Source organism: Solanum lycopersicum, chromosome 8 (assembly GCF_036512215.1).
Source record: "Solanum lycopersicum chromosome 8, SLM_r2.1".
Lineage (NCBI taxonomy): Eukaryota > Viridiplantae > Streptophyta > Magnoliopsida > Solanales > Solanaceae > Solanum > Solanum lycopersicum.
In genome coordinates, this window is record NC_090807.1 from 30,602,854 (window position 1) to 30,612,302 (window position 9,449).

The window sequence follows — 9,449 nt, forward strand, 5'->3', positions numbered from 1 at the left end:
GCTATTAACTTTTAAGTTTTGAAACTTGTCCAAACAAAGTGATCCTATAAATGTGTGACACTACCATGATGCAGAACATCTTTTTTTACTTTTAGCCTTATTTAATTTATTTATTCCTTTCCTTCTTCTTATCTTTCCCTTTCTTCATCTAACATTATTCTTTATGTCATAAAATATTGCTAATCATTTGCCTTGGAATAGATTACTCTTAGTGTGTTGTTTCTATCCCTTTGGGATTTAATTACTTTGCATATACATGTGTGTGCATATTCTTGAGATTTCTTTCCGTTTATGGTCCAATTTTGAATTTAGTTTGCTCCATGTTATAGTGAATTAGTTAATAGTTTGTCTCGTTCAGTGGTTACTATTAGAGAGGCCTTGCCTTTGATTTGACTGTCGATGCTTGCCAAATCAATTTGAATATTGTTTTCATATTCAATCATGTCATATTATGGAATTGACACCTGCCTAACATCGCCTTTGGGAATAGATAGGTGTTATTTTATTTGAATAAAATATGGTCTCCTTATTATCAGGCATGTATTTTTGTTTGTGTTTCTTTGAAATAAATTAAACTATATTGCTAGTAATTTCCTGTTTATTCTAAATCGTTTAGCTTGACTCTTCACAATTTAAATTCATGTACTTAAGCATTTCCTCGTTTTGGATTATAATATTGTTTTGTTTGTGTTGTATGAACTTCTCGTCGAGTCTTCACGGACTCGTCATTTACTTTGTATTCCGAGAGAACCATAAAGACTCAACTTCATCCGAGTCAGCGATAAAATCGACGTATAGATTTTCAAAATTGAAGAATCCAGAGCAAGCCAAGAAGTTCGAAGAGTTGAAGAGCTTGGGGCAATTAACCCAAGTTTATTTTTAAATTATCACATTGTATTTATTTTGGGCATAATCCCTTGTTGCTTTTCTATTTTCTGTACTTTATTTATTATCGTTTAGTCTAGGACAGGCACGAGAGAAAGTCAAATGGGTCAAAAACCAAAAAAAATGGATCCAAAATTCTAGTCAAGGCGAACAAAAAACTCTGATTCGAACTCAAATCTCTCTCCCTATCTCTCTCTCCCTCTTTACATCTTTTCCAATTATTTATTATTTTTCTTGTTACTAGTTTAATGTTAGAAGAATCCGAATCCCCGCAAACCGCCACTTTGGTTTTAACAACTCGATCAAATAATGTAAATGGCTTAAGGGATTTTACAAATTAAAACTCATTTAGATAAATAATGTTTCACTTTCAAAACAATCTTAATGATTTTTGACATTAATTTTCAAACAACTCTAAAAAATATTTTTATCGCAATTTTAAGTCTTAGTCAAACTAAGTTAGTTATTGGAAAACCGCATTAGCGGATGTTTTAGGTGCCTAACACCTTCCTAAGATATAAATAGGAATCCCTGAATCCTTATAAAGTTTTCAAATGATTTTTCTGTTAAGTCTTTTGAAAACAGAAGTTTTCTTGATTTTTCTTTTAAAAATTAAATGGCTACTCTCAAAAAGTCAAAAACTTTAAAATAAAATGCTTTCAATGGTGAGTCCTCATTCTCCGAGGAGAACAGTCATGAGTTTCTTTTTAGTGTTTAATCCTTTAGTTTCACTTTTTGCTAGACTTAGTTGGGGTCTGTCCCAGCATTTCTTGTCAGTTTAGAGGCTATTTTAAGACAGTTAGTTTCTGCTTAGCATTGAGTTAATGACTTTTTTGTATTAAACTCATCAGTATTTCATATATCTCAATTATAGAATATGGGTATTCCCCATGTTTTCAGTTTAAATTATGATTTAGATTTCGTATTCAGTTTATTAACTTTAGTATGCCCGTGATCATGTCCGCAGAGTTATCTTGGGATCACTTGTGGTCCTAGGTTCCGTGTCTGCTTCTCAAGGATATCTCAGGGCGTGACAGGATTCGACACTTAGATCTTGTGGTCTATGTCGATTAAGACAAGTGTTCCCAAAAGTAAAATGAAGTAATGGACTATACACTAACTAGGGTGACTTGAGAGGTTTGACTTAGCTTAGGTAGGGGTATGGGACTCTACCTATGTCTTGCACTAGTTTGCCTTGAGGGAATCCTTAGGAGGTTGTTCTTGTGTTCTTATAATGTATATGCTATGAATATGATGACTTTACATGTTGTTAAATCTATATGATGTTACTTCACTTATAAGCATGTTGTTGGCCTATATTGTTGACTTGATAAGGGGTTATGGGTTAGGGCCTAGTCTATGTTGGAATATTATGAAATTCTTATATGTACCTTGTGAGTATAATGTTATGTTGAAGTTACTTGGCTTTGTATATGTTGGCATTGGTTGAGTAATGTTGGTCTTGTGTTGAATATACTATTACCTTGATGAATATGTGTTCACTTGATGAGTTGGTTCTTTAAGGTGCATAAAAAAAAGGGGTTTACTGTAAAGTGCATTCATTTTATCAAATTGTCCTTTTTAGCATGATTTGAGTGTTGTATGTGCTTATGTTCCCATACTTAGCAAGTGATTTTCTAACCCCTATTTTCTCCCTTTTTCCCCAACATTTTAAGTTACAGTCGTTGAAGGGTTTTGAGACCACTTGGAAGAAGACTTGGACCATCACTCTCCAAGTTGGGTAGGTCCTCACCACTTCGAGGGCAATACCACTTTCTAGCTTTTGGATGTTGTTTAGTCTTAAAGACAGTTTGTTCATTCTCTTTCATTTGGATGTACTTAGATTGTAATAACCTATATGTGGCTTCTATCATTGATGTGTTGGCTATACCCAATTGTTAGACTCTTGTTTTGATGGTTATGATATGAGACATCCGTTTAAGACAATATCATACCTTGGGGGGTGCGCGTGGGTGTGTGCATGCGTGCATACATGTGGGGGTGGAGGGGTGTGCGTGGGTGCGTGCATGCTTGCATGCGTGAGTGCGTGGGTGGGTGGGTGGGGATGTGTGTGTGTGTGTGTATGTTTGTGCATGGATGCGTGCGTGCGTGCGTGTGTGTGGGTGGGGGTGGGGGTGGGTGGGGATGTGTGTGTGTGTGTGTATGTTTGTGCATGGATGCGTGCGTGCGTGCGTGTGTGTGTGTGTGTGTGACCGCGCATGAGAGTAGAAGACTATGTAATCTTCGTATGCGAAGGGTCTATATACGCGTGCAATAAAAGTAGAAGACTATGTGATCTTCCTATAGGAAAGGTCTATATATACTCGATATGAATATATTATGTGTATGTAGTGGTCTATGTAAACCTCAATGTAGAAGTTAAGGAAAAGTTTTAAATTTTGTATATTTTTAACCTATGAATGTAATGATGTAAGCTAAGAGGCTAGTCTTAGTCCACGTAGAGGATGACAACGTCGGTTACGTCTAAAGGGTGCTCCTCGAATGTGACAAAGACAATACTCTAATTAAGATACTCTATCAAATAAAAAGACTTGATTCTTTTCCAAATACTTACATTGCTTATAGAATAATGTTAACAATTCCTGTAACAGGTGCCTCAGCAGAAAGAAGTTTTTCAAAATTAAAAATAATACATTGTTATTTAAGATCAACAATGTCGCAAGAAAGATTAAGTGGTTTGCTATATTATCGATTGAAAAAGAATTATTAGTAGAGATATACAACATAAAAATTGTTAACAACTTTGCATCTCAAAAAGCTAGAAAAATAAATTTAAAATAAAAATATTTATAATTTTTTTAAGGTCTCTAGTTTGATTTTGGCCTTAGGCCACCAACGGGTTTGACCCGTCCTTGGAAGAAGATAGCAAGGTTTGTTATGTATTCCAGATATAAGTGAATCCATTTGGATACAATCTATCGAGAACAAATTATACATAGTTATGACCCATGTATCTCGAGATATATGTATCTAGACGTATTTGGACGCATTAAAATTTGGTAAGAATTGTAATATTGCAAATTAGAGTGTATCTAAGTAATTATCTCCTAAAATCATTGAGATTTTTGTAAGTTTCCAAATTTTAAACATATTTTCATTCTAAATGTTTCAAACAAATTCCAAACCCAACAAACCTCATTCAAAAGATTAGAAGAATTGATTTAGTAGCCTTTTATGAAGTTTTTAGTTTTATGTCATTTTTATAAGAGATTTTCATTTGAAAACTTTATAATTGAAGAGACTATTATCTTTTATTCAATTTATGAGATATCAAAACAGATCATTTTTGTGAAAAAATTACCAAAATATAAATTTTTCAATTTTTGCAGTGAAATTTAAATAGTTCTTCAAAATTTTGTTCAACTACTCACAAAATCAAAGGATATAAGTACCAAATGACTGTTAGAGGAGATTTATGGAGAAAATAATTGTCATGGTCTCAAATGATGAGGAATTGGACAAACAAAATTGATTAGATGACAGAGAGTTCAAATTAACTTTCATTGGTTTGTTGTTCAGAGAAAAAATAACGACATAAAGAAGTTAACGTGGAAATCCTTACAAATAAGGAAAAAATCATAGGTCAAGAGCAAAAACTAATATGTCACAATTCGGACCGTGATGAGTGACACCCACACTAAATCATCTAGTGATAGAACCAACTATCAACCTTAATTTGATCCAACAGGCTATTTATAAAATAAATTGATCATTTAAAGTAGAAAAATTGTTTAGACAACTAAAGAACTAAGTCCCCATACACTCAATACAATAGTCAAAATAATTGTGTGGAAAATAAACCAATAAAAACTAAAAGTCATAGCACTAACACTCTAAACAAGTCAACAATAAGGATGCCACCTCGAAAACTTAGAAAATATGAACTGATGGCCTAATGTGTTTGCTCGAAAGATAGGCAGAAAAATGTAGAGGAACCATGACAGCCTAGAAGAATAGCCCACCTTTAGATTAAAAATCAATTGTCCCTCACCTGAGGTATATGACCAGTCAATGGAAGATGCCCTTTACTCAATAAGAAAAGATAGGTACAATATCAGTACACAAACCACAATATACTGGTAGGATCATATGACCAGTCCAAGATATGAATAGAAACAATTAACTACACTATAGTAACCCAAGTCAACATATATAAAAACAACAACCCATATAAGTAGACTCACAGTCACAATATCATAACACAACAAATGCCTGGATGCATGTGCAAATTAATCATAAGTGCAAATTTATGGTCCTCTCAAGGAACAATAAACACATGTATGTTCCTCTCACGAAACTACACACAATTTGTTAGTGTACCGGAGTGGTACCTGAGCCAACAAGAGTTAGTAATTATACCAAGCATGGTATCCAAGTCAACCTTTAGTAACTACACCTTGCGTGGTATCTAAGCAAACTATTAATATTACTGTACTAGTGTGGTACCTGAGCAAAACTAGCAATCACAAACACAATGATTTATACTACTTGAAAGTTACAAGCCACATAAACAAATTCATTCCATAAGATTATTAAGATGATATAATTTATTATGCCTCACTATTTTTTCCTAACATGCATTGCAGAAATGACACTATAAAGCAATAAATACATACATAAACCATAAAATATACAATCACCACCGAGCTCGAATCAAGCCTCTTGAAACTCTAAAGAACTAATATTTCCCTTTTCAAAGTGCCTTGACTTTTTCATGGTCTAAGACAATAATAAATGCAACAATCAATCAAAAATGACCTAAAAGTACCCGAAATATAAGCAAATCCTAACTCCCGATAAATTCATGATTATCTTCTCCAACTTAGGGTTTCTTTCCACTAAGAAATCATATCAAAACCTCCCCCAAGAGTGATATGCTCCATTCAAAGGCTTAATAATCAAATTACAAGATAAGAGAGTAACGAAGTTATTTTTACCGAATAATTTTGTGGAAAAATGATTGGAAGCAACCTAAAATCGCCCCTCTCAATCTCAATATCAATAATACAAAAAATAAAAGATTTTGAGACTTTTTCTACATAAATTCCCAACTTACCATGATATAGAAGTCTAAGCACCCTTATGACACCTATATAGGGTCGCTATAGCGGATGCATACCACTAATTGGAATATGCAAACTTCAAAGAATGACAACTCACTAAAATTGCATTTAAACAGCATACCTCCTTCCCTTGACATCTTGAACTATGCCCTTCACTTAGATTTTGATTTCAAAAGTTTTACTTACCCAAATTTAATTCTGTGAATCCTTACGGGTTTCTTAATATCTCGACTACAACAAAATATCCACCAAGTATAAACATTACATCCCGCCCATTTCTAGATGATCCTAGACCTTATCTGTCCCGAATTACGTCTGACATTAGCCTAACTAAATTTTTTAACTTCACAGAAAAGTTTTCTAACTCAAATTATTTCATTATTGACATACACATAAAGACCCAATACATATTGTTACAATAAATAAAAATTTATCCGTCACTCATCCCTTAGTGATCAAATAAGAAATATTGGACTTGAAATAGAAAAGAGGGTAGTACCTGAATCCTCGAACAAATGAGGGTGCTTATTTCACATGTCTCTTGGTCTCCCAAGTAGACTTCTCAATTGGATAATGTTTCCATTAAACCTTTACTGATTTGATCTCTTTGTCCTCAACTTCCGCACAACCCAAATCAAGAATCACTACCAACTCTTATTTATATTGCAAGTCCTTTTCCAACACAATAGAGTATCATTAGAAGATATAATCCCCGTATCTATGGTATATATTTAACATAGACACATGAAATACTAGGTGGATTCCAGACAAATTTTTGGGTGGTGGTGCTAAGTAGTAAGACAATGGCCCCCACACAGTAAGGAATCTCAAACCGACCAATGTGGAAAGGTCTAATCTTATTCTTCTTACCAAACATCATGACTCCTTTCATAGGTGGCACCTTCAATAGAGCATAATCACTAACCCAAAATTTCATGTCATTTATCTTGCGATTCATGTACTTCTTTTCCCTACTCTTTGCTGCCAATAACTTATCTTGAATCCACCACCATTTCCCAAGACTTTCTAATCAAATCAACTCCCAAAGGTTTCACATCACTGGCCTCAGAGATGTGCATCCCCTCCATAGAGTTATATGACAATGTTGGCGTGACAACTATTATTGTAGAAAAATTTACATAAGGCAAGAACGGATCCAAATGTCCTTAAAGTCAATCACATATACTCTCAACATGTCTTTCAATACCTGAATTGTCCTATGTGAGTGACGACCAGTGTGACTAGAAGTCTATACTGATAATGAGTTGAGTGACCAAAGCATCATGCAACTTACCCCACACTTTGAAGTAAACTAAGTGTCACGGTCTGAAATGATAGAAAGGGGCACCCATGAAACCTTACTAGCTCCTTGAAATAAGTCTTGGCCAACTCTTGAGAGTTATAATTTAATTTGACTTGAATGAAATGGATTTATTTAGTCAACTTGTCAATAATGAGCCAAATCAAAACATACTTACCCAAGGTCTTACATAGTTCCAATACAAAATCCATAGTTATCCTTTTCTATTTCCATTATGAATATAAATAACTGAAGTAAACCTACATGCCTTTGGATCTCATACTTCACCTAGTGACAATTTCGACATTTGAAAACATATTATGCAATGTCATTCTTCATCCCATACCACCAATAGAGTTGCCTCAAGTCCCGATATACTTTGGTCATACCCAAATAGATAGAATAACGCGAACCATGAGACTGTGCCAACGTACTCTAAATCAAGTCGCCAACCAAGGAACGCAAATCCTTTACCTAAAATTGAACACACCTCATACATCAAAAGTGGTGTTTTAGGTCTCACCCGACCCCACCCATACCTGTGAACTTGTTTAATTCCTCATTCTCAAATTGCTTAACTTTGATTTCATCCATAAAGATGGACTTGATCTCAACCCACTCTTCTCAAAGATAACCATTCGCGTGAACTTACACTCCAAATTATGATTCTCTTTGTCCAATAGTCAATTAGACACCCCAAACAAGTCAAACTGCTAATACAAACTTTTTTCGGCTTAATGGGTCTGCCACCACATTGGCCTTACTCATATGCTACTGAACGGTCACATCATAATCCTTGAGAAGCTCTATGTATCTTCTTTGACTCAGTATTAGATTCTTTTTTTAACACATACTTTAGATTGCGATGATCACTGCATACCTCATACTTAACTCCGTACAGATAATGTACCAGATTTTGAGAGCAAACATCACCACTTCCAACTCTAAATAATGGGTAGGGTCGTTTATATCATAGACCTTCAATTTTTTGAAAGCATAATCTATAACATTCCTTTCCTGCAACTCAACGCCCAAGCCCAAATATGAAACATCATAATAAACAATGAAATCATTAGCTTTCACCGATAATGTCAAGATAGACACCTTAGTCAAAAGGTCCTTGAGCCTTTAGAAACTCTCTTCACAATTATTTGACCACTCGATGGTACCTCTTTTTTAGTCAAAGCAATTCTTAACTATCTTAATAAAAGCAAAGTTCTTCACAAATCTGTGATAGAAGCTAGAAAACCGACAAAATTCTTAACTTATTTCACATACCTAGACCAGATTCAATTTTTAATTGCCTCAATCTTTTGGGTATCTACCATACCCCCTCCTTCGAAACCAAAATCCCAAGAAAAGCAATCGAGGGCAAACAAAATTCACGCTTTAAGAATTTAATATAAAAAATTTTTTTAAAAAAATACAATTTCTATTTTCCCAATATACCAAAACAATACAAACGTGATCTTCATGCTTCTCATTTCTATTAGAGTACATTAAAATATCATCTATAAATACAATCATAAATGAATTCAACAATAATTGAAACAACTAATTCATCAAACTCATAAATGATGAAGAGGTTCTAGTCAACCCAAACGCCATTATCAAAAACTCATAAAGTCGATACCGGATTCTGAAAGTTGTCTTCAGTATGTCCTCATGCCTAATCATTTATTGATGGTACCCCGACCTCAAGTCAATCTTAGAATAGACAGAAGTGTGTTGTAACTAGTCAAACAAATCACCTATACGTGGTAAGGGGTACTTATTTCGACTGTGACCTTATTCACCTATCGGTAATCTATATACATTCTCATATGTGGTAAGGGGTTCTTCGGCTGAGGTAGGTTATGGCTTATTCTATGTAATAGATGTTTTATTCCCTACCTTATTCAAATAGGGTAAAACGTCGCAGTGACTCAAAAATAAACAACTGATTCAATTTTTTTAAAAAAAGTTAAAGAATAAACGAATTTTAAATGAGTCGTCACCTAATTTTAGGAAAACTAGGAAACCAATTAAAATGACCTACGAAACCAAGAAATTCTAGGTAAAGGTTCAGATTATTCCGAAGGGAAGGTGCTAGGCACCCTTCGAAATCCACAAATGTGAGTCCCGACTGAATTCATTTTTTTTCAAATTGAGGAGTAGATAAACGACATACAAATATAATA